The 6,671-nt window shown below is 36.1% G+C and overlaps 1 long non-coding RNA gene across 1 annotated transcript; it reads right to left on the reverse strand.

Moving 5' to 3' along the window:
- Positions 1 to 2,109: 2,109 nt before the first annotated feature.
- On the reverse strand, positions 2,110 to 6,450 carry LOC104230299 (uncharacterized). The gene is made up of 3 exons (XR_711851.2): positions 6,304 to 6,450; positions 5,552 to 5,623; positions 2,110 to 2,532 (listed from the first exon to the last, which is right to left on the reverse strand). It is a non-coding gene; the product is annotated as an uncharacterized lncRNA (long non-coding RNA).
- Positions 6,451 to 6,671: the final 221 nt, after the last annotated feature.

Below are 6,671 nucleotides of genomic sequence, written 5' to 3' on the forward strand. Positions count from 1 at the left end.
AGGAGCTGGGCCTTCCACGCCCAATCATAGTTGGCATTCAGCTGTGCCTTCCGCGCCCAATCATAGTTGGCATTCAGCTGGGCCCGAGCAGTCCATTTTGGCCCCAACCAGTTGTGCCTTTCAGTCCTTTCATCCCACCCGATGGGACTTTCAATGCTAGTCCGTCAGGGAGGAACCAAGCAGATCTTCCTTTTTCACCAACAGGTTTCAAACCCAGTTGGTCAGGGAGGAACGAAGCAGGTGTTCCTTTCATGTATAATACATCGAATCCTATGAGTCCTTGCAAGCCATCTATGTCATACGAGCATGACGCAGGTGGACCTAGTGGCATTTCTTCATATCCCATGTCAGGCAGCGATGGTGGGAAGAGGACTCGAGAAGAACAACCTAGAACTTCTGCGAGGAAGGCTCAACGGAGGCAAGCAGCAGGTTCTCCTCCTGTTGAAAATCTTGATCTAGAAGTCTTACACGGCATATTAGTGGTCACAGCTGATAAATTTAACTTGCATCGCACAGTGGTCCATAGGGCTCTAGACATCATTAAAAGTGAGCCTACTCTTTTGCATTGGTTTGCTAATTTGGGTGAGGAGTATCAAGAAATATTGCAGTTAAACATGAGAATCTCAATTATTAAAGTATCTTTTTGGCCATTGACTGGGGTGCACCGGTGCTCCAGTGTTGTAAATTATAGTGAAAGTAATAAATGACCCCCTAGAAAAATAACAGACCGTCTCAATATGTTACGATCGCCCATGTATACAGAGGGTTATATATACCTCCATTCATTTTTAAAGATCCCCTTTTAACTAATTTCCTCGTACTTTATGGCCCATAGCATCCTGATAACATAAATGTTGTGTACCTAATCACATCATGTGTTGTTCCATTTCTCAAGAGACGGGTATTTCTACTTCCTACTTTGATTCTCTTGGATTTGGCATTTAAATTAGCTTACTTTTTCCTCAAAGTATATTGCTCAAAGAGATTCGATCCACCCCATAGCAGTGCATAAGTCTGAAAGACAAGCGGTTGAATGTATGAATGTGGACGTAGAGGGACAAAATAATAATGGTCATCATTGTGGTAATTATATAAGGGAGAACACTACGGGTTCTTGGTGAAGCTAATTTTTTGCTATTAATGTAGTATGAAAAGTCTTTGGACACGCGGTTATCGTGTGACCTAACCTCCCTGGTGTATCTTGATCTTTAGAGTATTTTAAGGTGTCACCAACTGGGAAAATCAATTGGACAATAAGAAGGGGAGGGTGACATAACCACATTGGTGTGTGACTGTGAGTTGCACTGAAATTAGGAGCTCAACAGCTTTCTTTAGTACTGAGTCGGAGCCACGCTCAACCTAGCTTTGTTACAATATAATGACCTCAAGCCGAGCCCAATTTGGTTGCTATCTAAGTGCCATGGTATTTTTCTGTAACTAAATCAACTTATCTACCTTTATTTAGTTCTTCACTTGTTCATTTAGGTACATATCAGTTGGGAGATTCTTCTATTCTCCTAATATCAAAAAACCAGACACTAGGCAATGGCTTACAGTCTTGGAGCAGGGGTGTATCTAGGTCATAAGATATGGGTTCACATGACCTCATACTCCTCTCCCTAAACCATGTATAATGGAGTAATATAATATTTCTTCAAAGAAACTTAAATATATGAGTGTGCACTCATGCTCAAAGAGTCTTGTAGTGCAATAATTATTGGGTGCACCTCTACGAGTAAAATTGGTAGTTCAAATCCCACTTCGGACGGTCTTCTAGATCCACCTCTACACAATAGTGCACCTATCCTCTTGAAATACTAGATGTGCCTCCGTCTAGGAAGGGATTTTACCAGAGCATGAAACCTGCTCAGATGGGATTGTCAATCAATATTGAAAGGACAAATCATAAATTCTGTAAACATTGAAATTTTCCAACTTTATTTATCCGACTACAACTTATTTATTTATTTATTTTTATCAAACAGACATGTCAACAACAGCTTTCATTGAACCATCCCAGTTGTTGAATTTGTTGGTCAAGTTTTGGCAAAAGATTTAGCTCACGGCCACCGTTAGATGCACATCGAGTAAAGGTACAGGTTACACAAATGAATCAAATTAGTTGTCCTTAACTTTCTTAAGAAGATCAACCATAAAGCAGCATATGTTTAGAGTCTAGAAAAGCGTTCTTTTCCACATTATTCATTATTCTCAATGCTCTCTTAAGGATTTCCCAGATTATTCATCATTCGCAATGCTCTTTAAGCAAAAAAATCTGACTGTCTCCTTGGACTCAAGACCTTGATACCCTTGATGCCAAAATCTACTGCTTTAGATAAAAGCTGATTGATCACTTGCGCGTTAATCAAAGTTAAAGTTACACACGGGGGATATATTCGAAGGAAATAATGAATTTCCGGGTTTATGAAAGGGAGCTAATGTACTTTTAGTTTCATATTGCTCAGTTTTACTTTCCTTTTTCATTCTTGTAGCTCTTAATGATTTGCATTTCTCATGCTCATTGCAAGTTTCCTGTTGATGAGGAAAGAACATGAAATCAATCATTGAGTATTTCCAAGAGGTGTATGGATTTATCATTCAGTATCCTCATCTACCTTTTCTACTCGTAGGAAGCCAAAAGAAAGTTAATTACTTACCATTGGAAGTAAAACTGCTGAGCTACTCAAGATTCAATTCAGTTTTATAACAAGAGAAAAGGTTTCCAAATAATGATTGCTATAATAGGCTTGTAAGATACTTGAGGGACAGAGATACACCAAAAGGCCGGATGAGAAGAAGATAACTTCACTCTTAAAATCATCATCCAACGATCACGAGAACAAGAAATGGACATTTTGCAGGCTTGTCAGTTCATCGACATGAAAACATAATATGTATATATATATTTGTAAGCTAATTTTTTGGAATGCATTAAGCTTTCTAGTAACAGGCACAAAGAGGTTATTAGGTAATTGTTTTATTTGATATTTAGCACAAATCCTCTATAAATTTGATAAGATGGTCATTTTTTTCCTCCGGAATTTACTTCTTAAGCTCTTTCTTCCTAAAGTAATGGCTTTTGTGCTGGATACTATTGGTGCATAAATCAAAAATCTGTCACTGATCATTTGAATAATTGATGTGCAATCTACACCAAAGTAAAAGAGATTAAATTTTCGGGTTTGGTATAATACTTCAGACAACTAGTGGTACATTTCAAAACAATACACCAAAAAGAACAAAAAGATAAAACAGCAAGCAAAATTTACATTTGTGCAAATGATGAATAAAATAAAATTTTGTTGATTGACACAATACGAAACAGGAATACTTAGTGACTCATCTATTGTTTGATATAAAAAAATATATTAGTGACCACAAAATAAGAAAATTAACACACAACTTACTATAAAGCTTAAAATAAACCACGGCATCAATTCCAAAGTCTTTAACTTTGGTGAGGACTAATTCATTATGCACGAAACAGAATAATGAAAACAACAATCCTAAATTCCCTCAACATATGGCAAGGCAAAACACAACGATATACTAATAATACATCAATACTCTTTTTCTATCAAGTTACTTCAACTTCGAAAACAATTTGGCCAAAGACATAGTTTGAGTAAAGCTCGATGAAGATCAAAGAGGATTGTAATGATATACTAGTACTAGTTAATTTGAAGACAATTTCTGCTTTAGGTGATGCATACTGAAATTTTGACCGCTCAATTAGTGATTTGATACTTTCATAATCTTCATAGAGCAATACCTCAATTATGATTCTCAGAATAACTGAAGACTATAGTAAAGGCAAAAATTATTCTTTACTCGGTGAATTTAGAACACTGAAAACGACAAACCCTAGTTTAAACCACTACTAGATGAGTCACTAAATTTGAAGGAGATTGTTGCTTCCAAATGCATACGCAAGTATACACGATCAACAAGTAATAAAGTGATGAATAGAGTGTCGAACCCACGATTATTTTTCAATCCACCGAATTCTGATTATTTGGCCAAAATAGCGGTTGTTTAGTTCAATTCAATCAATGTAAAATGTTAGTAGATTTACTCACAATTGGATACCTTCATTGCAGGGGTGAATCCACCACAAAGACACATACAAATATCGCATAAAGGATAACAACACCTATTACTAATTAAACACGCAAATAAGTAACACAAAGAGGAGTGTTCTTGATAACATCAAAATCTAATGAGTGCCTGGATTCACCCCCTCGTTAGTAATATTATATGGGTCCTTGTGGTGGATTCAACCCCTGCAATGAAAGTATCCAATTGCAAGTAAATAACTAACATTTCGCATAGATTGATTTGAACTAAACAACTGCTATGCTGACCGAATAATCAGAATCTGGTGGACTTAAATTAATGGTGGGTTCGATATTATCACTTTATTACTTGTTAACCGCGTATACTTGCGTGTGCATTTGGGAGCAACAATCTCCATCAAATTTAGTGATTCATTAAATAGTGGTTTAAACTAGGGTTTTTCATTTTCAATGTTTAAAATTGACCAAGTAAAGAATAATTCTTGCCTTTATCAATCTCCGATTCTTCTGAAAATCATAATTGAGGCATCGATCTATGAAGTTTATGAAAGTATCAAATCACTAATTGGGCAGTCAAACTTTCAGTATGCATCAACTAAAGCAGAAGTTGTCTTCAAATTAACTAGTATTAGTACATGATTACAATCCTTTTTGACCTTCACACAACTTTATTCAAACCATATCTTTGGCTAAATTGTTTTGAAAGTTGAAGTGGCTTGATAGAAAAGGAGTGTTGATGTAGTATTAGTATATCGTTGTGTTTTGTCTTGGCATATGTTGAGGGAATTTCGAATTGATATTTTAACTATTCTATTTCGTGCGTAATGAATTCGTCCTCACCGAAATTAAGATTTTGTAAATGTCCCATTCTTTGAGGTAAAAGAAAGAGAAATGTCAATGAAGTCACCTTAAAACCTCTAAATTAACCTGAGATATCAGACAAAAGAGTGAAAAAAGCTGTCATTTCCAGCAGTAAACTAAAGAAGATGAAGTAGGACAAATATGCTAACTGGTAACTTCATAGACACATAGGAGAATACATTTGACACAGTGTAAGAAAATGGTTTCCTATTTCAAGCTAGAGTATATGAACAATTAGATTGGAGTTGGGAAGGTACTTTATGAAAATATTTCTCCAAGCTCATTGATACTTCAAGCTGAAATAACAATAAAGCGCGTTATGCTTGTTAAAGATCAGTCATACATGAATTCACATTTTCCTTATCCTAGCACTACAAACAAAGAAATTTATAACCCTAAACTCCTTACTGAATAAGTAATGTAAGGTCCTCATACCATCATCTGTTACCAAGTAATATCTTCCAGAAGGTCTAGTTACTAAAAGCCGTTTCACTTTGTAAGCCCTAAGTTCTTTGTAAACTCAGCAAAACAACATCATATCAAACAAAACCAAATTCATAACCGGGCAAAACATGCAGCAGATTCTCATTATATACAAGTTCAAGTGAAATTACCTAGTTACCCATACAGTGGAAAACCAGGTCAACTTTTTCATCGTCTTCAATAACTTTCACATGCAAAGGAACCTAAAAAAAGGAACAAAGAAGATCACAACAGTAACTACACAACAACAACAATCAGAAAAAATATGATAAAGAAGCTCTAAAAGACAAGAAAATGGCCATGGGGACCATAAAACACCCCAACAAAGGCATAAAAAACTAAACTTTACATATAAAACTAAGTGCCCGTTTGGACATAAAATTTGATGGAAGATTTTTTCAAAAAAAATTCACTTTTTATTGAAATTGGCGTTTGTTCGTAACATTTCCAATTTTCATGCATTTTGGAAATTTTCGAAAATTTGAATAAATGCAAAAAGTTGTTTTTAAAAATTTCACTCACAAAACTTCAAAAACAACCCAAACTGAAATTTATGTCCAAACACAACTCTAAATTTCAAATACCATTTTCACTAGAAAGAAATTTTCACCATTTTTTCAAATTTTACAATTCTTATGTCCAAACGCCTACCAAGTCTTTCAATCATTTTCACTTACAACAACACCACAAAACAACTAATTTTTTAAACGGAAAAGGGCCAAAAAACCCTAACGAAATGCCCTTTGCAATTTCTTTTCTGATTAGACAACAAGCGGAACCCTGGGCGAAAGAGGGAAAGGGACGCAGGGGTAGGGGACACGGGTAGAAGCAGAGGAGAAGAGAGACAGGAAAAAGGGGAAGAGAAGAGGCGGAGGAGGCTTACCTGTCGCCGGCAGGTACGGGAGAGGCGGTGGTGGTGCCGACATTCAGCGAACGCGAGGGAGAGGAGGAGTCGGGGAGCGAGAATTGAGGGGAAAGGGGTTTGGAAATTTTTTATTTATTGAAAGGGTTAGGGGTTTGGGGAATATGTGGGGTTCCGAATATTTTACACAAAAATCTTTTTGTATTTTGTTTTTTCTCATTTTTTATGTTTTTCGAAAACAATAAATTGTGGGTTGCCTCAATTGAACGCACCGGATCCCAAATAAGCCCGCGTCATCAAGCAATTCATACTCCGATTCGACTTTTAAAAAGCCAAGGATATTTTTATTAATGAAGATCGAAAGTAACAATGCCGACAATATATTTAAT

The sequence above is a fragment of the Nicotiana sylvestris genome, chromosome 8 (assembly GCF_000393655.2).
Source record: "Nicotiana sylvestris chromosome 8, ASM39365v2, whole genome shotgun sequence".
NCBI classification, from domain to species: Eukaryota; Viridiplantae; Streptophyta; class Magnoliopsida; order Solanales; family Solanaceae; genus Nicotiana; species Nicotiana sylvestris.